Source organism: Muntiacus reevesi, chromosome 7 (genome assembly GCF_963930625.1).
Source record: "Muntiacus reevesi chromosome 7, mMunRee1.1, whole genome shotgun sequence".
Classification (NCBI taxonomy): Eukaryota; Metazoa; Chordata; class Mammalia; order Artiodactyla; family Cervidae; genus Muntiacus; species Muntiacus reevesi.
This window is the reverse complement of record NC_089255.1, coordinates 29,933,599-29,960,151: the sequence shown is the minus strand read 5'-3', so window position 1 is coordinate 29,960,151 and position 26,553 is coordinate 29,933,599. Positions and strand designations below refer to the sequence as shown.

The 26,553-nt window shown below is 37.3% G+C and overlaps 1 protein-coding gene across 1 annotated transcript in view; it reads left to right on the top strand.

Annotated features, from left to right (window-relative positions):
- Window positions 1-26,553, top strand: part of DPH6 (diphthamine biosynthesis 6) — a 195,740-nt gene that overhangs the window by 110,009 nt on the left and 59,178 nt on the right. The gene's annotated exons all lie outside the window — the stretch shown is intronic.

Genomic DNA, 26,553 nt, shown 5'->3' with positions numbered 1-26,553 from the left:
GATTAATTAGCTTTAATTATAATTAGCTTTAATCTTTTCAAAATTATTTTTCAGCTTATAATTTTTAAAATATTAATACAAAAAATACAATAAAACCTTTTCAGTCCTTCCTAATCAATATAAGGAATTTAAGGGACTAGCCTATAGACAGTCCAGAAACTGTCTTATTTGGGATCCTTATATCCCAATGATACGAAGGATTGACCTTTGATTCAAAATGGTTTGCTTTTTTTTTTTCAGTAATATGTTTAACATGATGGGCCTTATATGTTCTATTTTATAAGCTGAAAATAAAGGTGAATAGAAAAAAAGTTTTATAAGAATATAGCCATGCTCATTTGTTTACAAATTGTCTGTGGATACTTTCTTGTTACAGTGTAAGAGTTGAGTAATTGCGAAAGAAACCATATGGCCCACAAAAACCAAAATGTTTACTGTTTGGCTTGTAGAAAATGTTTACCAATTCCAGAAGAGACCTGATGGGTTTTCACTCTAGTCAGACACTTTTATTGGTAACTAGGTATCTTTGAGGGGATTTGAGACTCAGAATCCTGCCTCTAAAGCATTCTCATGGGAGAATGTTACTGATTCTTTGTGTTGACAAGGTATCTTCATTCAATTCTTATTTCTTCTAATTTAAAGGAACTTGAATCCTTGCCTGTATGTGTTTGGTATACATTCTTTACTTTTTCCAATATTTCTCCCCCAGTTTCTACTCCCTGAAGTTTGAACACACATTATTGTTACTATATATATAGTTATTATATATATATAGACACACACACAGGGGCTTTCCTGGTGGCTCAAACAGTAAAGAATCTGCCTGCAATCCATATGTATGTTGTTGTTGTCCAGTCGCTAAGTTATGTCCGACTCTTTGTGACCCCAGGCTTCCCTGTCCTTCACTATCTCCCAGAGGACTTTGCTCAAACTCATGTCCATTGAGTCAGTGATGCCATCTAACTATCTCATCTTCTGTCACCCCCCTTCTCCTCTTGCCCTGTGTTTTCTAGAGTCAACATTTGCATTTCATGATCTGATTTATAGAACTTCTTTGACACAATTATATATCTGACTGGGTTTTGGTTCTTGACACCAGTTATTTTATGTTATAACTTGCCTTCCCGTAACTGTTTTTTTTTTTCTTAATTTGTTCTGGTGAAATATGTCTTCAATATTTATTCAGGAATTGTATGTATTTCAAAAATTTTTTTTCTTGAGCTCAGGTTGTCTTTCTTTTGCTTTAACATATGAAAGTCAACACATGTTTATGGATAATTTGAGTTTTCTCCTTTTGTAAGTAATGTGCTTGCTTGCTTGTTTGTTTTTCATATATTTCCTTTACTGTTTTATTTTCTTGTTATGCAAAAGGAGAGACTTAGTTGTTGTATAATTGTGCTGCAACATAAATCCAATTCACCTCTCTATTTCCACCTCTAAAAATCACTGGAAGTTTTCCATGCAGCAGATGGAATATAGGCAGGACAATTAAGCCTGTGGTTTTCAGTGGAGCTAGAAGATGTATTTTTCTTTTTTGACAGGTTCAGAAAAGTCAGTGTCTAAATTGTGGTTAAATCTTGGGACTTTTTTACTTCCTGTATTATACTTTTAATCTCACATTTTTATCTGCTTTGTTAAAGATTTTTCAGGTATTTCAGATGAGATATAGTTATGATTTGGGATACTAGAATAGTATCACAATTTCAAAATAACAATGTTTTTAAGTGACTCAAATGGTTTAATTTGAAAGATAATAGATGATTTCATAATTGACTTACACCAGTTTTTCAGGGAGAAAATGTTTGTATTAAGCAATTAAAAACATAATTATAATGATTATTGCACAAAGCCCATCTTTATAAGGTCTTAAAGAGCAAATGCTATACTACAAATAGTTTTACATAGTGATTAGATTGAAAGTGACTGATTTTATTTCATTTTATTATTTGGGTACTGGATAAAGAAATATTTTATAAGAATAAATTTGTCACCTGCCTTAGGCAGGAGTAATTAGATGTAAGCAAATTTAATGGAGTCTATGTGCTCTGGGGCCATTCAGCTGTGCTTCAATAATTGCAACTTTTTTTTTTTCCAAATATGAAGGTTGTTTAACATATCAGTAGCAAAAATATTAAAGTATAGGGTGTCCATTTATCTTTTAGGTAAATAACTATATGTACTTTATATGCAAAGAAGCAATGAATGGATTAACAAGTAGTAGACTACAGTCAGAAATGAATGTTGCTGATGGTGTGCAGTTATTCTGTTTCCCTAATTCAGTAGCATTAACATGACTTAAGACTACTTCCATCCTTTGTTGTACTTCATTCTGTTTACCACACTAAAAAAATTCAAGGTTTACTTAAACAATATATATTTGAACAAGTAAATATTATATTTTGATACTTTTCAATTCAGTCTTTACAAATTAAAAAGGTTTAATGCTTTTCCAAGACACAGATTCACAATAACAAATTATTTTTTCCTCTTTATTCCCCCCCAAAGTGTAGGTTTATCTATTCTGTACAAAATCTCCTGGAATATAGCTCCTGTTAATCACTATTCTGATTTTGCCACTCCTCACTCATAAAAACTACACACCAATACTCAGTGAAAATAGCATTACTAAAATATTATTTATATCAGGGGTAGGTTTTTTCTCATTACAGAAATCCTTACAATATTGAATTCTGTTGATATTTAAAATGTGATTTAACTTACAGTTTTTCAAAGACATCTTTTGTATAAAGAATCAGAGTATGAGTATGTAAGAATGTATGTCTGCAAGTAAAGATAAAACAAATGGCTTAATAATTAATTCACGTCTAATTAAACAAACCTGATAGGAAGTTGATAATAGGTTAGTATCAACATGTAGGAAGGCCTGTGTTGATGTATTACATCATTCTTTCTCTATCCTGCTCTTTCATTCTTTTAAACAATTATTTGAATAAGCACTTGCATGGTATGCTGATTAAATTTGTGACACAGAGGTTCTTGGGATAATAATACTTTGAATGATAGAATCAGAATACTGACTCGCATTATTGGCTGGAACTAGACACTAAATCTGACCAGGCGCAATGTAATGGAGGTAATATAGAGTTCTGATTTTTAATCCCTAAAACCAACTTCAAAACATAGAATGGGTGTGATATTGCTTAACACTAGGACTTGAGAGAAAAATCTTTGAGGTTTTGATTTTACACTTACATGTGTAAATTGTAGGTACAAAGTAGGTGCTGAAGCAGCTAAGGAAATCTGAGGGGTTGCATTAACAAACAGGATAAATATTTGGATCCTCAGACTAGACAAAATCTATTCCTTGGTGGGAGGGAGGGGACCTGAAAATAAAACCTATGATGAATTATTGATGATATTGATGAATAATCAAATATTTCCAGAAAATGTTAAATATGAAAAAAGTAAAAAAATTTTTTAATGTTTCTTGTATTTCCTTTAAGGAATGGAAATTGCTTTTTTAAACCGGGGGAAAGATTGGAGTAAGATGGGAAACAGAAACACCTATAATTCAGTGAGTGGCGAGTGACCAGAACATTGAAGGGACAAGAAATGGTGCCATAGGAGGACCATTTAGTTCAATTCAGTTCAGTTGCTCAGTTGTGTCCAACTCTTTGCGACCCCAACATGCCAGCCTTCCCTATCCATCACCAACTCCCAGAGCTTACTCAGACTCATGTCCATCAAGTCAGTGATGCCATCCAACCATCTTATCCTCTGTCATTCCCTTCTCCTCCTGCCCTCAATCTTTTCCAGCATCAGGGTCTTTTCCAATGAGTCAGTTCTTCACATCAGGTGGCCAAAATATTGGAGTTTTAGCTTTAACATCAGTCCTTCCAGTGAACACCCAGGAGTGATCTCCTTTAGGATGGACTGGTTGGATCTCCTTGCTGTCCAAGGGACTCTCAAGAGTCTTCTCCAACACCAGAGTTCAAAAGCATCAGTTCTTCGGTGCTCAGCTTTCTTTATGGTCCAACTCTCACATCCATATATGACTACTGGAAAAACCATAGCCTTGACTAGATGGACCTTTGTTGGCAAAGTAATATCTCTGCCTTTTAATGTGCTGTCTAGGTTGGTCATAGCTTTTCTTCCAAGGAGCAACTGTCTTTTAATTTCATGGCTGCAGTCACCATCTGCAGTGATTTTGGAGTCCCCCCAAAATAAAGTCTGCCACTGTTTGCAGTGTTTCCCCGTCTATTTGACATGAAGTGATGGGACCAGATACCATGGTCTTAGTTTTCTGAATGTTGAATTTTAAGCCAACTTCTTCACTTTCCGCTTTCACTTTCATCAAGAGGCTATTTAGTTCCTCTTCGGTTTTTGCCGTAAGGGTGGTATCATCTGCATATCTGAGGTTACTGTTATTTCCCTGGCAATCTTGATTCCAGCTTGTACTTCATGCAGTCTGGTATTTCACATGATGTACTCTGCATATAAGTTAAATAAGCAGGGTGACAGTATACAACCTTGACGTACTCCTTTCCCAATTTGGAACCAGTCTGTTCCATGTACAGTTCTAACTATTGCTTCTTGACCTGCAAACAGATTTCTCAGGAGGCAGGTAAGAAGCTCTGTTGTTCTCATCTCTTGAAGAATTTTCCACAGTTTGTTGTTATCCACACAGTCAAAGGCTTTGGCGTCGTCAATAAAGCAGAAGTAGATGTTTTTCTGAGACTCTTTTGCTTTTTCAAGGACTATTTAAAGGAACCATATATTTAGGCTGAAGTGAAGGCAGCAGGTTACTGGGCCAAGGAGAATGGATATTTTTATAGCAGTCCATAGTATTTGAAAGTCTGATGATACTTTCTGTTGCTTCAGAGAACAATTCTAAGAGAAAGTGGAAGCTGTATAGTGAAGCAAATCTTGGTTTGGTATCAGAACTTTTTGACATTTGGAGCTCTCAAATAGTGGCATTAGGAGGTTGCCATAGGCCCTTGTGTGACTTTCTTCAAGCTTCTACTGCATGCCCTTGCTCTTTCTTATATAAAACTGTCCCCTCATGCTGAAAAAGAAGTAATCTGAGGTTGAAGAACTGAGCTGACTAAGGTTGCTTTGGGGAGGAAATTCTATCCTTCCCCAAAGACTTATGGCTCTATTCATGAAGGGTAAAGTTTTGCCCCCATTAGGTAACTTTAGAACAATATGCCACTTGCTCTGAGGGCAGCTCTATAGAGAGAATTTTGGAAATGGATTGATTAAAGGCGAATATGTATTCTACTGGAATAAGCATATATAGTATGCAAAGGTGGCCACTGTGAAGGTGACAGCCCTCATTTAAATACATAAAAATCAGTCTCATTATGACTTCTTAGTTTTCATTAAAATCTGAAACTTACATGGAACATGAAGAGAACTTTAAACTAGTTATAGATTCCACTTGTTAGGTAAAAATTTTGTTACATGTTTATTTTACCCTTGCTTGTTGGTCTCTTGCTATATGTTTGTTTGTTTTTCTTGACTTGGAAGCACATGATTTAGAAGGATATTTCCCTACGGGCTTCCCTGGTAGCTCAACTGGTAAAGAATTTGCCTCCAATGCAGGAGACCCTAGTTTGATTCCTGAGTCTGGAAGATCCCTGAAGAAGGGATAGTCTATCCACTCCAGTATTCTTGGGCTTCCCTGGTGGCTCAGATGGTAAAGAATCCAACTACTATACAGGAGACCTGGGTTCGATCCCTGGGTCAGGAAGATCCCCTGGAGGAGGGCATGGCAAGGCACTTCAGTAGTCTTGCCTAGAAAATCCCATGGACAGAGAAGCCTGGTGGGCTACAATCCATAAGATCGCAGAGTTAGACACGACTAAGTGACTAAGCATGTACACATGTCCTTCCCTACTGTTACTCCACATCTTGTTTATAGTGAAATTATTTTTTTTTTAAACCAAAGGTGAACTGTGTGTCTGGAAGAGGTAACACAGTGTTAGGGAAGAAAAGAGAAATTGGCCCTGAAACTTTGTTTTCATTACTTAGCAAGTTTTACAATTAATGACTGAAGTTTCTCTTGTGGCCTCTCTTCCCAAAGACTGTGCTTATTTATTTTTCCCAGTAGTCTCATGTGACCTTGTTAAAAGCTTCATGTAATTCCCAAATAAATTACATTTACTGGTTTACTTCTATCTAGTATTTTATTGACATTTCCAGATAAGTTTAATAGGATGGAGAGAAACAGTGTTCTCTTTATAGACTCAGTGGGTGATTTGACCTTAGCAGGTTAACCTTATCCTGATGTTGAAGGAAGCTATTCTTAATTAGACTCTATCAGTTTCTCCATTATCACTAGGAGAGACACTGGTCTGTACTTCTATAAATTGTAATTTGATTGTTTTTATTTCTTACAGAAAAACTACCATATTAGAAAAATAGCAGTATTTGAAAACAGTTGTGATTTTCTGAATACATTGCATATTCTAATCTGTAGCAGAGCCATTTCACACTTTATTTCCTTCAGAAACTCTCAGTTGAATACCATCTGGCCGTGGTGATTTATTACTGTGGAATTTCTCAAGTCGCTCTATTATTTCCTCCTAGGAGATTGCTCTCTGCTACTGCCCCACTGATTTTTCTCAGAAAGTGCCCTTGGAATAGTCGTTTCCCCACTATGCTGTGCAGCAAAGGTCAATGTCAAATAAAACGGAATTAAACTTCTCTGCTATTTCTTAGGATAAGGAAATGGCAACCCACTCCAGTGTTCTTGCCTCGAGAATCCCAGGGATGGGGGAGCCTGATGGGCTGCCGTCTATGGGGTCACACAGAGTCGGACATGACTGAAGCGACTTAGCAGCAGCAGCAGCTGTTTCTTATTCTCTTACTTGTCCTTATTGCAAGTCCTCACTGATGGGGAGAAACTCAGCAGTTAATCCAGCCACTCAGGTTGGCTACTTCATCTTCATGTTATTTTTTTTTGTCCTTTTAATTTTCAAATTTTTTTCCCCCAACAATATATTTTTGGTATTTAACTCAGAGCAAAAAACACAAATGTGAAAAAAAATATTCTAAATACTTTCAATGTATTCATAAGTGACTCTGTGAAATTATTTCCAGTTTTTTTTTTTAAACTATCCATAGATTTCTCTTTGACCTTTCAAATAATGGCATGCTATGTATCTCTTACTGCTACTGTCCTTTTATGTCTTCCAAGCAGCCTGGATTATTTTTAACTCCCTTACTTTCCTCTCAGAAGGCTACTAACCATTTCTTCTCTTCAAGTTTTTAACATAGTCATTTTAAAGTTTCACTCATTGGGTTAACATTAAGAGATGCCCATACTAATTAGAAAATAAGCTTTAATTGTGCAAATGTCCCAGTTGCTGCATTTTATTCCTACACATACTAACCTACAGTAATTTCCTATACAATGCATTAATCTGCTTTTTCTTTTATAACTGCCCAAATAAGCCAAGATAAGGCATATTAATTATTGCTTCTACACATTGCATTCTTCTGTCATTTATTTGGATAATAATGGGCATAATTAAAATCATTCACAAGCAATAGTTTTCCTAGAAAATAATGCTGAACGGTGAAGATTAAAAGCAGATTCCATTATTCTTTTATATTCTGTGGTTAGCATAACGTTTTTCACCCTGAACTTTGTTCAAATAATTATTTTGTTTAAAAAAGGTTACTTAATGTGCATTCAAGCTTATTTAATTGCTACTAGAAATATATTTTTACCTTTACAAAAAGTACTTCAGCATAGAATTTCTAGCTCAAGTATTGAAACATCAGAAGTTGAAACTTTTAATATCTCCCAAATGTGTTATCAGTCACGTGAACTCTGGGAGTTGGTGATGAACAGGGAGGCCTGGCTTACTGCAATCCATGGGGTCTCAAAGAGTCGGACACAACAGAGCGTCTGAACTGAACTGAACTGAACCCGCATGGTCTAGAGGTTTTCCCTACTTTCTTCAATTTAAGTCTGAATTTGGCAGTAAGGAGTTCATGATCTGAGCCACAGTCAGTTCCAGGTCTTGTTTTTGCTTACTGTATAGAGCTTTTCCATCTTTGGCTGTAAAGAATATAATCAATCTGAAATTGGTGTTGACAATCTGGTGATGTCCATGTGTAGAGTCATCTCTTGTGTTGGAAAAGGGTATTTGCTATGACCAGTGCATTCTCTTGGCAAAATTCTGTTAGCCTTTGCCCTGCTTCATTTTGTACTCCAAGGCAAACTTGCTTGTTACTCCAGATATCTCTTGACTTCCTACTTTTGCATTACAGTCCCCTGTGGTGAAAAGGACATTTTTTGGGGGTGTTAGTTCTAGAAGATCTTGTACATCATCATAAAACCATTCAACTTCAGCTTCTTTGGCATTAGTGTTGGGGCATAGACTTGGATTACTGTGATACTGAATGGTTTTCCTTGGAAATGAACAGAGATCATTCTGTCATTTTAGACGAGTACTGCATTTTGGACTCTTGTTGACTATGAGGGCTACTCCATTTCTTCTAAGAGATTCTTGCCCACAGTAGGAGATATAATGGTCATCTGAATAAAATTTGGCCATTCCAATCCATTTTAGTTCACTAATTCCTATAACATGGATATTCACTCTTTTCATCTCCTGTTTGACCACTTCTAATTTACCTTGATTCATGGACATAACATTCCAGGTTCCTATGCAATATTGCTCTTTATAGCATCAGACTTTACTTTCATCACCAGTCACATCCACAACTGGGAGCTCTTTTTGCTTTGGCTTCGTCTCTTCATTCTTTCTGGAGTTATTTTTCCACTTTTCTCGAGTAGCATATTAGGCACCTACTGACCTGTGGAGTTCATCTTTCAGTGTCACATCTTTTTGCCTTTATACAGTTCTTGGATTCTGACGGCCAGAATACTGAAGTGGTTTGCCATTCCCTTCTCCAGTGGATCACGTTTTGTTAGAACTCTCCACCATGACCTGTCTGTCTTGGGTGGAGCTACGCAGCATGGCTCATAGCCTCACTGAGTTAGACAAGGCCGTGATCCATGTGATCCATTTGATTAGTTTTTTGTGATTTTGTTTCTCATCCTGTCTGCCCTCTGATGAATAAGGATAAGAGGCTTCTGGAAGCTTCCTGATGAGAGAGGTTGACTGTGGGGAAATCTGGGTCTTATTTTGATGGGTGGGGCTCTCTACTGATGGATGGGGCAGGGTTCCCTCCCTGTTGGTTGTCCTAAGGTCTAACTATGGTAGGGGTAATGGTGGCAATGGTAATGGTGACCTCTTTCAAAAGAACTTATGCCTGCACTGTTGTATTCAGTGCTCCTGACCCCGTATCAGGCCACTGTTGGCCCGTGCCTCTGCCTGAGACTCCTGGACACTCACAGTCAAGTCTGGCTCAGTCTCTTGTGGGGACACTATTCCTTTTTCCTTTATCCTGGTGCACACAAGGTTTTGTTTGTGCCCTCCAAGAATCTGTTTCCCCAGTCCTTTGGAAGTTCTGTAATCAGATTCCACTGGCCTCCAAAGTCAAATTCCCTGGGGGTTCTCAGTCCCTTTGCCAGATCCCCAGGTTGGGAAATCTGTTGTGGGTCCTAGAAGTTTCTTAACAGTGTGAGAATTTCTTTGGTATACTTGTTCTGCAGTTTGTGGGTCGTCTACTTGGCGGCTCTATGGTGGGGCTAATGGAAACCTCCTCCAAAAAAGAGGGCTTAAGCCACACACCACATGTCCCAGGTCTGCTGCACCCAGAGCCTCTGTCCCTGTGGCAGGCCACTGCTGACCCTTGCTTCTGCAGGAGTCACTCAAAGTCAGGTCTGGCTCAGTCTCTGTGGGATATCTGGGTCCTGGTGCACACAAGGTTTTGTTTGAACCGTCTGAGATCTCTGGTGGGTTATGCTGGGGCCTCTTCTTTGCCCTTGGATGTGGGGTATTTTTGTTGTTGTTGTTGTTGGGATCCAACATTTTCCTGTCGATGGTTTTTCAGCAACAAGTTGTAGTTTTGGAGTTCTCTCGGGAGAAGATGAGTGCATGTCCTCCTACTCCACCGTCTTGTGTGTATCCTGGAAATGTGTTGTAAATACCATTTTAAATTGAAAGAAAAAAATATCAAGGCTTAAATATCAGATTTAAGCAATAGAATCTTTCCTTAACGTTCAAATACAAATACTACTAGTCCCCATCTCTGAATAGAGAGTGCCTTTTGCTCAATCTGTAAAGGGAAGTAGCAGGTTACAACAGCAGAGGAGTGCTGGCTAAGGCAGCACATATATAACAGCAGAGGAAATAAATGCTGATTTTGTTCATTTTATGACTGAAAAGCCCATCTTTTCTTCACCACGTAGGGCAAGCTGGTCTAAAAATGTTACTCATATGACTGTTTGGTTCTAGTCTGGATATAGTCTTTGAATTCTTGAATACATTAAGATTCTATTCATTCCAACCATCTCTGTATGTATACATATATATGTGTGTGTATAGCCTTCCAAAAAGTATGCACTGTGTTATAATTCTAGAACATGTCTTTCTGCCTTCAACTCTACAATTCCCTTTGTTCTTTAAAATATACAAAACACAATATTCACAAATAAATAAAATCTTATTTTAATGCTTGCTATTATAAAACTTGTCTCTCTATAGTAACCTTTATGACTGTGTTAGTCAGTTTACACTAGAACAACTTTCATGTTAATATGTAACAATTAACTGAAAATTCCTCCTGGAAAGATAAGTCTTTGAGTCTTCTTCTGTTTTTCTATTTAGTAGTAAGACTATTTAATAACTGTATTGCCTAAGCAGATATTTGTGTATAGGAATATTCCAATATCATTCTATATCTGCAATGTTTGGACAGCAAAACTTTTCCATAGGCGTGGGCCCAACATTTATGTATTAAAACTGCTTGGAACAAGAATATGTTATAACATTTGTTGGGCTTTGGCCTCTGACAAATTCTCTTTCAGAAAGGTACTATGGTGTTGGTTGATATCTCAAACATATGTAGGTAAATATTTAGAAATGTTTATGGATCAGAGACTAAATTTACATAAAAACCAGGCGAGATTTGCATCTCACAGTGTAAGATCTAAGGTATGGACAATAATCAGGGTTCTCTGGAGTCACCTGTACTCTCTTTGTAGAAAGTTATTCTTTCACTGGAAATGTCTTAGGACAGATTTTCTTCTGAATTTGATTCCAACTTCACTCAAGCAAACAAATTTAGTTCAAATTCTGGGCAATTTCAGTGCTGATACTTTCCTCTTCCTTTATTCAGTGATCTTTTAAGTGGAGTTTGGAATGGAGAGGACGTGTATTAGTCAGGATTCGCCAGAGAAGTAAAACCAATGTGATATAAAAAGAAGTGTATTATGAGGTGCTGGCTGACATAATTGTGGAGGCTGTGAGGTCCCACAGTCTACTGTCTGTAAGTGAAGATCCAGGAGAGCCAGTAGCATAACTCAGTTCAGGCTCAAAGGCTTCAGAACCAGAGGAGCCAGTAATGTACATTCCAGTCTGAAAGCAGAAGAAGAGGAGATAAATGTCCCAGTTCAAACAGTGAGGCAATAAAAAAGGGGTCAGTTCCTCTTTCCTCTGTCCCTTGCTCTGCTCAGGCCTTCAGCAGACTGAGTATTGCTCACCTAAGTGGGAGAGGGAGACCACTGATTCAAGGGCCAGTGTCCTCCACAGACACTCAGAAAAAATGCTGCATCCGGGCACCCCATGGTCAACTCGTAAAATTAACCATCTCAGGAAGAAAAAGAAAGAATCGAATGCCAGTGCTCATATAACCATCTTGCCCAGAAATATGAATAAGGATTATAAAATAAAGATGATCAGATAAAATCTGTATTTTGGACAGTTCTCTGACTGCTGTGGCCATCAAAGTTTGGTATTCCTCCTAGCTCTTAAATATATTTTATCTTCTCACTTTACAAATTCTCCTTGAGTGATTTCATCTCATGGCATATGTTTCTGTGTTAGTATCTGCAGCCCAGACTTCTGTGCTGGGCTCTCACCCCATTTTCCTAGTTGACCATTAAATACCTCTTCTTGGTTGATTCCCTGAAACCTCAAACTCATGTCTAAAATTGAATTTGCCCTTTATTTTACTTCCCAAACTTTCTTGTGTTCTCTTTTATATCTGAAGTAAGTCGTGTTTGGTGCCACCATGTTTTACTTTGACAAGTAAGAAACCTATGAATTATCTTTGCCTTTTCTTTTGTGTGTGTGTGTGTTTCAGTGAAATGCAATTTTTAAAAATTGTAATTGGAGGCTATTTACTTTACAGCATTGTAATGGTTTTTGACATACATTGACATGAATCAGCCACGGGTGTACATGTGTTCCCCATGTTGAACCCCCCACCCACCTCCATCCCCATCCCATCCCTCTGATCATCCCAATGAGCCAACCATGAGCACCCTGTCTCATGCATCGAACTGGACTAGTGATCTGTTTCATATATGATAATATACATGTTTCAATGATATTCTCTCAAATCATCTCACCCTCACCTTCTCCCACAGAGTCCAAAAGACTGTTCTATACATTTGTGTCTCTTTTGCTGTCTCGCATATAGGGTCATTGTTACCATCTTTCTAAATTTCATATATATGCGTTAGTATACTATATTGGTGTTTTTCTTTCTCACTTCTTCACTCTGTATAATAGGCTTCAGTTTCATCCACCTCATTAGAACCGATTCAATGTATTCATTTTAATAGCTGAGTAATATTTCATTGTGTATATGTACCACAGCTTTCTTATCCATTCATCTGCTGATGGACATCTAGGTTGCTTCCATATACTGGCTATGTAAACAGTGCTGTGATAAACATTGGGGTACCCGTGTCTCTTTCAATTCTGGTTTCCTCGGTGTGTATGCCCAACAGTGGGATTGCTGGGTCATATGGCAGTTCTATTTCCAGTTTTTTAAGGAATCTCCACACTTTTCTCCATAGTGGCTGTACTAGTTTGCATTCCCACCAACAGTGTAAAAGGGTTCCCTTTTCTCCACACCCTCTCCAGCATTTATTGTTTGTAGACTTTTCGATGGCAGCCATTCTAACTGGCGTGAGATGGTACCTCATTGTGGTTTGGATTTGCATTTCTCTGATAATGAGTGATGTTGAGCATCTTTCCATGTGTTTGTGAGCCATCTGTATGTCTTCTTTGGAGAAATGTCTGTTTAGTTCTTTGGCCCATTTTTTGAGCCTTGCTTATTTTTCTGGAATTGAGCTGCAGGAGTTGTTTGTATATTTTTGAGATTAATCCTTTGTCTGTTGCTTTGTTTGCTACTATTTTCTCCCATTCTGAAGACTGTCTTTTCACCTTGCTTATAGTTTCCTTCATTGTGCAAAAACTTTTAAGTTTAATTAGGTCCCATTTGTTTATTTTTGCTTCTGTTTCCATTACTCTGGGAGGTGGGTCATAGAGGTTCCTGCTGTGATTCATATCAGAGAGTGTTTTGCCTATGTTTTCCTCTAGCAGTTTTATAGTTTCTGGTCTTACATTTAGATCCTTAATCCATTTTGAGTTTATTTTTGTGTATGGTGTTAGAAAGTGTTCTGGTTTCATTCTTTTACAAGTGGTTGACCAGTTTTCCCAGCACCACTTGTTAAAGAGATTGTCTTTTCTCCATTGGATATTCTTGCCTCCTCTGTCAAAGATAAGGTGTCCATAGGTGCGTGGACTTATCTCTGGGCTTTCTATTTTGTTCCACTGATCTATGTTTCTGTCTTTGTGCCAGTACCATAGTGTCTTGATGACTGTAGCTGTGTAGTATAGCCTGAAGTCAGGCAGGTTGATTCCTCCAGTTCCATTCTTCTTTCTCAAGATTGCTTTGGCTATTCGAAGTTTTTTGTAAATCCAGACAAATTGTGAAATTATTTGTTCTAATGCTCTGAAAAATACCATTGGTAGCTTGATAGGGATTGCATTGAATCTATAGATTGCTTTGAGCAGTATATTCATTTTCACTATATTGATTCTTCCAGTCCATGAACATGGTGTGTTTCTCCATCTATTTGTGTCATCTTTGATTTCTTTCATCAGTGTTTTATAGTTTTCTATATGTAGGTCTTTTGTTTCTTAGGTAGATTTATTCCTAAATATTTTATTCTTTTTGTTGGTGGTGAATGGAATTGTTCCCTTAATTTCTCTTTCTGTTTTCTCATTGTTAGTGTATAGGAATTCAGGGGATTTCTGTGTGTTAATTTTGTATCCTGCAACTTATTGTATTCATTGATTAGCTCTAGTAATTTTCTGTTGGAGTCTTTGGGGTTTTCTATGTAGAGGATCATGTCATCTGCAAATAGTGAGTTTTACTTCTTCTTTTCCTATCTGGATTCCTTTTGTTTCTTTTTCTGCTCTGATTGCTCTGCTGTGGCCAAAACTTCCAAAACTATGTTGAATAGTAGTGGTGAGAGTGGGCACCCTTGTCTTTTTCCTGACTTTAGGGGAAATGCTTTCAATTTTTCACCATTGAGGATAATGTTTGCCGAGGGTTTGTCATATATAGCTTTTATTATGCTGAGATATGTTCCTTCTATTCCTGCTTTCTGGAGGGTTTTTATCATAAATGGATGTTGAATATTGTCAAAGGCTTTCTCTGCATCTATTGAGATAATCATATGGTTTTTATCTTTCAATTTGTTAATGTGGTGTATTACATTGATTGATGTGTGAATATTAAAGAATCCTTGCATCCCTAGGATAGAGCCCACTTGGTCATGATGTATGATCTTTTTAATGTGTTGTTGGATTCTGTCTGCTAGAATTTTGTTAAGGATTTTTGCGTCTATGTTCATCAGTGATGTTGGTCTGTAGTTTTCTTCTTTTGTGGCATCTTTGTCTGGTTTTGGTAATATGGTGATGGTGGCCTCATAGAATGAGTTTGGAAGTTTACCTTCCTCTGCAATTTTCTGGAAGAGTTTGAATAGGATAGGTGTTAACTCTTCTCAAAATTTTTGGTAGAGTTCAGCTGTGAAGCCATCTGGTCCTGGGCTTTTGTTTGCTGGAAGATTTCTGATTACAGTTTTGATTTCCGTGCTTGTGATGAGTCTGTTAAGCTTTTCAATTTCTTCCTGGTTCAGTTTTGGAAAGTTATACTTCTAGGAATGTGTCCATTTCTTCCAAGTTGTCTGATTATTGGCATATAGTTGCTAATAGTAGTCTCTTATGATCCTTTGTATTTCTGTGTTGTCTGTTGTAATTTCTCCATTTTCATTTCTAATTTTGTTGATTTGATTCTTCTCACTTTGTTTCTTGATGAATCTGGCTAATGGTTTATCTGTTTTATTTATCTTCTCAAAGAACCATCTTTTAGCTCTGTTGATTTTTGCTATGCTCTCATTTTTTCTTTTGCATTTATCTCTAGCCTCATTTTTGTGATTTCTTTCCTTCTACTAACCATGAAGTTCTTCATTTTTTCCTTTTCTACTTGCTTAGGTGTATATTTAGGGTATTTATTTGACTTATTTTTTGTTTCATGAGGAAAGCCTGTATTACTATGAACCTTCCCTTTAGCAGTCCCATAGATTTGGGGTTGTTCTATTTTCACTTTCATTCCTTTATGCATATTTTGATTTCTTTTTTGATTTCTTCTGTGATTTGTTGGTTATTCAGAGAGTGTTATTTAGCCTCCATATGTTGGAATTTTTAAAAGCTTTTTTCCTTTTGTTGACATCTAATCTTACTGCACTGTGATCAGAAAAGATGCTTGGAATGATTTCAATTTTTTTGAATTTACCAAGGCTAGATTTATGGCCCAAATGTGATCTATCCTGGAAAAGCTTCTGTGTACACTTGAGAAAAAGGTGAAATTAGTTGTTTTAGGGGGAAATGTCCTATAGATACCAATTAGGTCTAACTGATCTATTGTATCATTTAAAGTTTGTGTTACCTTGCTAATTTTCTGTTTAGTTGATCTATCCATAGGTGTGAGTGGGGTATTAAAGTCTCCCACTATTATTGTGTTACTGTTAATCTCCCCTTTCATATTTGTTAGCATTTACCTTACATTTTGCAGTGCTCCTATGTTGGGTGTCTATATATTTATAATTGTTATACCTTCTTCTTGGATTGATCCTTTGATCGTTATGTAGTGTCCTTCTTTGTCTCTTTTCACAGGCTTTGTTTTAAAGTCTGTTTTATCTGATATGAGTATCATTTGCTCCTGCTTTCTTGTTCTCCATTTGCGTGAAATATCTTTCCAACCCTTCACTTTCAGTCTGTACGTGTCCCTTGTTTGAGGTGGGTCTCTTGGAGAGAGCATATATAGGGGTCTTGTTTTTGTATCCATTCAGCCAGTCTTTGTCTTTTGGTTGGGGCATTCAACCCATTTACATTTAATGTAATTGTTGATAAGTATGATCCTGTTGCCATTTACTTTGTTGTTTTGGGTTTGAGTTTATAAACGTTTTCTGTATTTCCTGTCTAGAGAAGATCCTTTAGCATTTGTTGAAGAGCTGGTTTTGTGGTGCTGAATTCCCCCAGTTTTGTTTGTCTGTAAAGCTTTTGATTTCTCCTTCATATTTGAATGAGATTCTTGCTGGTACAGTAATCTGGGTTGAAGGTTTTTCTCTTTCCTCACTTTAAGTATGTCCTGCCCTTCCCTTCTGGCCTGAAGAGTTTCTATTGAAAGATCAGCTGTTATCCTTATGGGAATCCCCTTGTGTGTTATTTGTTGTTTTTCCCTTGCTAGTTTTAATATATGTTCTTTGTGTTTGATCTTTGTTAATTTGATTAATATGTGTCTTGGGGTGCTACACCTTGGATTTACCCTGTTTGGGACTCTCTGGATTTCTTGGACTTGGGTGACTATCTCCTCCCCCATTTTAGGGAATTTTTCAACTATTATCTCCTCAAGTATTTTCTCATGGCCTTTCTTTTTGTCTTCTTCTGGGACTCCTATGATTCAAATGTTGGGGCATTTGACAGTCCCAGAGGTCTCTGAGGTTTCCTCATTTCTTTTAATTCTTTTTTTCTTTCTTTTTTTTTTTATCTCTGCTTCATTTATTTCCACCATTCTATCTTCTACATTGCTTATCCTATCTTCTGCCTCAGTTGGTTAGTTCCCTCCAGAGTGTTTTTTATCTCAGTCATTGCATTATTCATTATTGATTAGCTCTTTTTTATTTCTTCTAAGTTCTTGTTAAACTTTTCTTACATCTTCTCAATCCTCATCTCCAGGCTATTTATCTGTAACTCCATTTTGTTTCAAGATTTTGGATCGTTTTTACTATCATTATTCTGAATTCTTTTCCAAGTAGACTCCCTACCTTCTCTTTTGTTTGGTTTGGTGGGCATTTATCATGTTCCTTTACTTGCTGAGTATTCCTGTGCCTTTTCATTTTGTTCAGATTGCTGTTTTGGGTGTGGTCTTTCTGTATTCTGGCAGTTTATGGTTCCTCTTTATTATGGAAGTTTCTCCCTGTGGGTGGTGTTGGATGAGTGGCTTACCAAGGGTTCCTGGTTAGGGAAGCTTGCATCAGTGTTCTGGTAGGTGGAGCTGGATTTCTTCTCTCTGGAGTGCAGTGAAGTGGCCAGTAGTGAGTTTTGAGATGTCTGTGAGTTTGGTATGACTTTGGGCAGCCTGTATATTAAAACTCAGGGCTATGTTCCTGCGTTGCTGGAGAATTTGTGTGATATGTCTTGCTTTGGAACTTGTTGGCTCTTGGGTGGAACTCGGTTTCAGTGTAGGTATGGAGGCTTTTGGATATACTCTTATCGATAAATGTTCCCTTAAGTAAGGAGTTCTCTGGTGTTCTCAGGTTTTGAACTTGAGCCTCCTGCCTCTGGTTTTCAGTCTTATTCTTACAGTAGTCTCAAGACTTCTCCATCCATACAGCACCAATGATAAAACATTTAGGTTAATGGAGCAAAATTCTCCACAACAAGGGACACCCAGAAAGGTTTGCTGAGTTACATGAAGAAGAGGATAGGGAGGAGGGAGGTAGAGGTGGCCAGGAGTAGAAGAGGGGGGATCCAAAGGGGTGAGAGCAATCTAGCCAGTAATCAAATCCCTATGTGCTTTCCACAGCCTGGAACACCCAGAGACATTCATGGAGTTCCACAGAGAAGAGAAGAGAGAGGAAGGAGATCGCAGTGACCAGAAGGAGAAGAGGGGGGGTGGTCAAGAGGAGAGACACAGATCTAGCCAGTAATCAGTTCCCTAAGTGTTCTCCACAGCCCAAAATACCCAAAGAGATTCACAGAATTGGGTAGGGAAGAGAAGGGGGAGGGAGGAGATAGAGGTGACCTAGGGGAGAAAAGGAGAGTCATAAGTGGGAGAGGCAATCAAGCAGTAGTCACACTCCTAAGTAAAAATGGATACTGAAGATTGGATTCTTAAAGGTACAAAATTGATAACAAATACCAAAAAGCAAAGGTTAAAAATCTAGAATAGAGGTTAGACTCTCAAAAATACAATACTAAAAAAACAAAATGAAATCACAAAAGTTATAAAATATATATATGAAATTTGCTTTAAAAATAGGGTCTTTTTTTTGCAAGGTAATAGTAGGTTATAAAAATGAAAATGAAAGGAGTAATAGAGGACTAAAATTTTTTTAAGAATTTAAAAACATTTTTAAAATTAAAAAAAATAATAATAAAATATATCTAGGAATTTCTTTGGAGCTGTTGTGGGCAGTGTGGGGTCAGTTCAGTTTCAGATAGTTCCTTGTTCCAGCTTATACTTCTCAATATCTATAGGCCCCTTCCCTTCCAGTGTAGTCGGTGCTAACTACAGGGTTTAATCTGTTGCACCTGTGACTTTCAAAGCGGTTCCCTCTGTTTATTTTGGCTTCCTCTGTTTGCAAGTCTCTTCAGTGTCTGATTTCTGCCCTGACCCAAGGGAGTGAGGTGGACACTTATTTAGGCTCACTTGTTCAGTCGTGCTGTGGGGAGCGAGGAACACTGCAAACATCACTGGTTGTGTGGGGAGTGCCCGCATGTCTGGAACACACTGGGTTTGCCCCCACTCATGGCGTGTGTGCTTTCCCAGTCTACACAGCTCAGGCTCCAGTTTGCTCTGCAGGGGAACTGTCTAAAGTGGGCCCTGTGTTGCATGCACTTCCCAGGTATAAGCCACTCAGGTTCAGGTTCTCAGATACTCCACGAAAGCACAGACCCAGTTGCGCCTGCATTTTGTGCCTATCCCAGGTCCGAGCAGCTCAGGCGGCCAGGTGCTTGGTAGGCGCACTCTCCCCAGGTGTGGTGCTTCTCATCGCCTCTCCTCTCCCAGCCACTGCTTTCCTTGGTGCACAGTGGGAGTGTTGTCTCAGGTGTCCCGTGTGTCTCTTCTCAGGAGCTGATCTCTGGCTGCGACCCTCCTGGTGGACGTCAGCTGTCCAGGATCCCAGGAAGACTTGGTTAGCAACTAGGAGCCTGCTCACAGTTTGGTAGAGGATGCCGTCTCTGGGGCCAAGATTACCCTTTTCCAGCTCTCTCTGCCACCACCCACCCACCCCCCCCCCCCCCCCGCCTTCCTGTCTCTGGCGGGGGATGGGCTGGTCTGCAACCTATCTCCTCTGGTATTGGCTCAGTCCTTTGTTCTGTGAGCAGGCCCTGCAGTGTCTTAGATTAGGGCTTTTCATGAGAAATTTCTCTCTCTCTCTTTTTTTTTTTTTTTTTTTGTCTCTCTCTCTCTTTCTGAGTTTGGGTTGCTGTCTCACATTAGCTCCCTCAGATAGCCCTCAGGGCATTCAGACCTGGTCCTTACCCTGAGCAATGCAGCCCGTGCCTCCCTGTTCAGCCCCAGCTTGCTGGTGGCAGACGCAAGCATCTGTGCTACTTCTCTGCTGGGAGTTGCCATTAGGCAAGTAATCTATGGGTTTTATTTATTTATTTTTCCTCCTGGTTATGTTGCCCTTTGAGATTCCAAAACTCCCCACAAACCCGCCGGTAAGAGGGTTTCCTGGTATTTGGAAACTTACCCTCTTTTAGTACTCCCACCTGGGACGGGTCCATCCCTAACTCTTTTGTCTCTCTTTTTATCTTTTTTATTTTGTCCTACCTCCTTTAGAAGACAATGGCTGCCTTTCTGGGTGCCTGGTGTCCTCTGCCAACATTCAGAAGTTGTTTTGTGGTATTTGCTCAACATTCAAGTGTTCTTTTGATGAATTTGTGGGGGAGAAAGTGGTCTCCCCATCCTATTCCTCTGCCATCTTAAGACAGTCCCTATCTTTGCCTTTTCTTTTTCCTGTATTATTCCCCAGACCCAATTCATCAGCAAGTAATATGTATGCTGCCTACTATATGTTGCTCTCAAATCTGTTCCCTTCCTTCCGTACCTATTGCTTTTGTCTCTTAGATCCTGCCTCACTAATTATTGCAGCAGTTCCTTTATTTGCCTTCTTACCGTCAGTCTTGTTTTCTCTCAATGAATTTGACTGAAGCTAGAGTGGTCTTTCTAAAGGTTAAATTGAATCATGCCATCTTCAGCTTAGAATTCCTCTGTCTTCTCTCTGACCTTACATTCAAGTATAAACTCTTTAAAATTAAACACAAACATCCATAGGATTTGGCTTTTGTCTGCTTTTTTAACTTCAACTTTCACCCCTTTAAGCAGTCTCTACTCATTATCAGGCTTCTTTCACTTTCCAGTTTTCATTATGTCAAAAATTAATATGAAAAATTAGGAAGATATTTATGTTAAATATCTTAAATATTTTTAATAAGTATTTCAAATCCTCACTTTAAAAATTTCTTTAATTTGCATATCTTTCACTTTTTACTCAGTTTTTATATATTAAAACTTTATAGTATTTTAAAAATAGACAAAGGACCATTTAGGCTATCATCAGTATTGATTATCATTAACTGCATAATTATATTTAACATGATTTTTTTATCATTCAATTCATGGGTTCTATGGATCTCAAAAGTGAATCCATTAAGTATCTGAGTCTCCTTTATATTACATACATTGAAATAAGCTACAAGTTCATAGATTTCAGAAAGAAGTTACATGTTGTGATGAATCCTAACATACCCTCTAAGACAACTATGCTTTTAGTAATCTAATTGTAGAAATGGAAAATCTGGAAATTGAAATAAGATCCTTCTCCAAATAGTCAACTTTCAAAACATGTGAGCTAATTTTTGCTTTAGAGATCGCATAATCAGTCTTCTTATTTGTTCTTTTTGACATGAATATAGTGATTTCATTAATTGAATTCTCAATTGTAGGATACTAGTATGCTCAATTGAAGTCTGGGAACAAAAAAATTCATGGTGATGGTGGTTCAGTCACTAAGTTGTATCTGACTTTTGAGACCTCATGAGCTGAAGCCCACCAGGCTCCTCTGTCCGTGAGATTTTCCAGGCAAGAATACTGGAGTGGTCTGCCATTTCCTCTTCCAGGGATCTTCCAGCCCTTGGGACCAAACCCGTCCTCTCCTGCATTGCAGGTAGATTCTTTACCACTGAGACACTAGGGAAGCCCTAACAAAAACATTAGAGCTTTTTAGATGAAATCCACTTATTCTGATAGCCAGAGAGCCTGGTAAAAATAGGAAGAGATTAGTAAGGGTGTGTGTGTGTGTATGTTTAACTTCTGAAGATATACAGGATGTTCCGTTTCTGCCTGCAATGATATTTATCAAGAATTACAGTCAGACTATAAATTGATTCTCAGAGTGATTATACCTTTTCTAATATCACCTACTGATTTTACAGTAGAAGCCTAGGGTACAAAAGTTGAGATGAGAACACAATTCATTTTGCTTGACTCTGTTAAAAATAGCATTATCAAACATTTTGTAATGTTTCTCTCATATATTGGGCTGTCGCAAAGAAATAAACCTCCACTTGCTCTCATGACAGTAGACAATAAATTGACTGATATAATTCAGTTGAGAAGTTGAAAAATGCATTGAAAATAATGGGGCATAACATTGTAGGGTTAACATTTATTCATAGATGATGCAATTAAATAAAACAGGCATTAACTTCAAGGTCAGTCAGTAAAGTAATAAAATTGAATATTTTAATTGAATTGTAATTGCTTCCCATTGATACATGCAAGTAAAGTAAAATAGATGTCAGCTCTGCAAATTATGGCTCTTCCTCCTAATTAATTTCTTAATTCTGCATGGAGTTATCCAATGCCTAGGTCTTATTGTGGGTTTATTCATCCACCCAGCTTCCATCAAGGAATGTCTATAATACATGAATAAATGCTTAGGTGTCAGGATTTATGGTAAATTTTTCTCCACTTTTGAGAAAATTTTGTTAATAACTTTAACTTATTTATGTATTTGAGTTAAAATGTACTTTAAGTATAGCATCATCCTGGGTCTTATGGATTGTAGTAATCTTTATTAATATTGGGCTTCCCTGATAGCTCAGTTGGTAGAGAATCTCCCTGCAATGCAGGAGACCCCAGTTCAATTCCTGGGTCGGGAAGATCCCCTGGAGAAGGGGAAGGCCACCCACTCCAGTATTCTGGCCTAGAGAATTCCATGGACTGTATACTCCATGGGGTCACAAAGAGTTGGGCATGACTGAGTAAATTTCATTTTCACTTTCATTTTTATTAATATTAATATTTTTGATGTTTGCATTTATATAAATGTTGTTAAATATTACTATCTCAATGATTATAAAGGTTTTCATAAGGGAACTAGAAACACTGAAACACATTCCACAACTGACTGATTCAGGAGGTAAATTGAACAGACTATTAGGGTTTTGGTGAAGCACAGTTTATGTCCTTTCATGACCCAGCCTTCACTAGAGAAGAGACACCTAAATTGAGTGAATCTGAAAAAGAAACTTTTTTTTTTCCCAAAAACTAGCATAAGCTGAAGCTTTTAGATAAAGTTGAATTGCATTGAAAAAGCCCATGAGCCATTGTGGCTTTTTCATAGTCTTTTCACAGTCCCTCAAAGGTTTCTAACATTGTATAAAATAAAACGGGAATGATGAAATTACAAAGATTAGGATAGACATTTCAAATTATATTGAAATTGTATTGGGTCTAGATACTAGCATTTATTCAAAGTAAGAGAAGATTATGACTTTGGGCTGGCTACACTTACCAGTTAAATGCCTACTGCTTAAAAATTGAAAATAGAATGAATATATTGATGGATCTTAAAATTACTGAGGTATTGTTATATATTCATATATTCTAAAATGGTTCTATATAGTAGAGTCATTTGAGAGCAAATATATTGGTGTATTAGCATCTTTCTTTAGCTGAGCTTAGAAATATAAATGAATTCTTGTTGATAATACATGTAAATTAAACTAAGAAGTTATTTATTTTGTTAAGCTTTATGTTAAATGTTAGCTCAAACATTGACTTTATTATTTAAAATATTTCTCTCTAAAGAGCTTAAAGCATAAATCCAGTGGTAAGTATATTTTATTGATACTAATAGGACCCTGCCCTTCCATTCTCACTTATGAAGGATCTTAAATGTCAGAATTCTCTGTGCATATCATCTAGTTAAAAAAATACCAAAACCAAAATACATGAGATAAAGATTAACATCTTTGAGCTTCATAATTATAGATAAATTAACAGGTTTGTTTTTTTATGTTGAAGTGATCTGTCTCTCCAGATCCTTGTTTTAAAATTATCTTAATAACTGTCTTCTTCCATTTAGAGAAATTAAATATCATAAAGATTGTACATACAATGCTAAGATGTTTCTAAATGGAGAAACTTGTGAAAAAAATGTGTAAGTGTAAGAAAATTAAATATTCATTTATTATATTTATAAAAATAAGTTACAAAGAGTTTTCATTTGCATATAGTTTAGTATTTATGGAAACATCAGTGTTTCAGGCAGTAAAAAATTTCTTGAGAAAAGTTCCATATCTGAGTATATTCCAGGGTAGTATGAATAATCTTCCTACCACATCCCCGACTATCATCATCGCACATGTAGTGGTATACCAATTTAAAAGCGATCTCAGAGATCATGGTGGCTTTAGGCCATTGATTTCTCAAGGTCGGGAGCTTGAATTGCTAGGGATCTCTGGATCTAATCCAAGAAAATATTTTATAAAAACAATTTGAAGTGCATGTCTTATGGGTAGTGATCATGAGATCCCCAGTAATTTGTCACTTTATAATGAACAGAGAAATGAAAGGAAAGACAGATTGCACTTGGGCTGAGTAACAAGCATCAGGAGAAAAGGACTTGAGTAGACATTACCAACCACAGTAACAAATGTGTATTATATATAGTGTTGACTTGAAGTAGAAAGATTGAGATAAATATGTACACTATTGTGTGAAATCTAGACAAGTTGTTTCATTATTAAAACTTAGATATTTTTTGGAAATGAAATTTAGTCTATTTAAATAGTATCATCTCATGAGATATAATAAAAATTGTTAAATCATTTGGTAGGCCAAGGATGCCTACCAAAGCACCAGACAATCTCTGATAAATTGACAGTGTGTCAAAACTGTTTGTTTCTCAGGCCTCATGTTTCCTTGGGATTACATGTCCATTGGAATAATCTATTGATGTGTGTATGTGAAGTGTCATTACTGATTGGTGTGCCCTGTGTGAAAAATCATCAGACTGTGGCTGGAAATAGCGCCTACCATCCTCACCAAACACAATGTAGACCCTATTACCAAATTATAAAGACTTACACATTCAGATTATTTCATTATTAGCTCTGAGAAAAAATGTACTGCTTTTATTTTAGCTATTTTTCCTAGTGAAATGATATGTAATGTGTTTCAGAAAAATATTTTAAAATCTTCCTTAAAACTTTAAAGCTTTTTTTTTTAATTGGAAACTAATTACTTTACAATATTGTGGTGGTTTTTGCCATAAATTCACATGAATCAGCCATAGGTGTATATGTGTTCCCAATTCTGACACTCCCTCCCACCTCCCTTCCCATCCCATCCCTCAGGGTCATGCCCATGCACCAGCCCTGATCACCCTGCCTCATTCATTGAACCTGGACTGGCAATCTGTTTCATATATGATAATACACATGTTTCAGTGCTATTCTCTCAAAAATCATCCCACTATTGCCTTCTCCCACAGAGTCCAAGAGTCTGTTCTTTACATCCGTGCCTCTTTTGCTGTCTCACATATAGGGTAATCATTACCATCTTTCTAAATTCCATATATATGCGTTAGTATACTATATTGATGTTTTTCTTTCTGCTTTATTTCACTCTGTGTAGTAGGCTCCAGTTTCCTCCACCTCATTGCAACTGACTCAAATACATTCTTTTTAATAGCTGAGTAATATTCCATTGTGTATATGTACCCCAGCTTTCTTATCCATTCATCTGCCGAAGGGCTTCTAGGTGGCTTCCATGTTCTAGTCTATTGTAAACAGTGCTGTGATAAACATTGGGGTACACATGTCTCTTTCAATTCTAGATTTCTCAGTGTGTATGCCCAGCAGTGGGATTGCTGGGTCATATGGCAGTTCTATTTCCAGTTTTTTAAGGAATCTCCACACTCTTCTCCATAGTGGCTGTACTAGTTTGCATTCCCACCAACAGTGTAAAAGGGTTCCCTTTTCTCCACACCCTCTCCAGCATTTATTGTTTGTAGACTTTTCGATGGCAGTCATTCTAACTGGCATGAGATGGTACCTCATTGTGGTTTGGATTTGCATTTCTCTGATAATGAGTGATGTTGAGCATCTTTCCATGTGTTTGTGAGCCATCTGTATGTCTTCTTTGGAGAAATGTCTGTTTAGTTCTTTGGCCCATTTTTTGATTGCCTTGCTTATTTTTCTGGAATTGAGCTGCAGGAGTTGTTTGTATATTTTTGAGATTAATCCTTTGTCTGTTGCTTTGTTTGCTACTATTTTCTCCCATTCTGAAGACTGTCTTTTCACCTTGCTTATAGTTTCCTTCATTGTGCAAAAACTTTTAAGTTTAATTAGGTCCCATTTGTTTATTTTTGCTTCTGTTTCCATTACTCTGGGAGGTGGGTCATAGAAGTTCCTGCTGTGATTCATATCAGAGAGTGTTTTGCCTATGTTTTCCTCTAGCAGTTTTATAGTTTCTGGTCTTACATTTAGATCCTTAATCCATTTTGAGTTTATTTTTGTGTATGGTGTTAGAAAGTGTTCTGGTTTCATTCTTTTACACGTGGTTGACCAGTTTTCCCAGCACCACTTGTTAAAGAGATTGTCTTTTCTCCATTGGATATTCTTGCCTCCTCTGTCAAAGATAAGGTGTCCATAGGTGCGTGGACTTATCTCTGGGCTTTCTATTTTGTTCCACTGATCTATGTTTCTGTCTTTGTGCCAGTACCATAGTGTCTTGATGACTGTAGCTGTGTAGTATAGCCTGAAGTCAGGCAGGTTGATTCCTCCAGTTCCATTCTTCTTTCTCAAGATTGCTTTGGCTATTCGAAGTTTTTTGTAAATCCAGACAAATTGTGAAATTATTTGTTCTAATGCTCTGAAAAATACCATTGGTAGCTTGATAGGGATTGCATTGAATCTATAGATTGCTTTGAGCAGTATATTCATTTTCACTATATTGATTCTTCCAGTCCATGAACATGGTGTGTTTCTCCATTTGTGTCATCTTTGATTTCTTTCATCAGTGTTTTATAGTTTTCTATATGTAGGTCTTTTGTTTCTTAGGTAG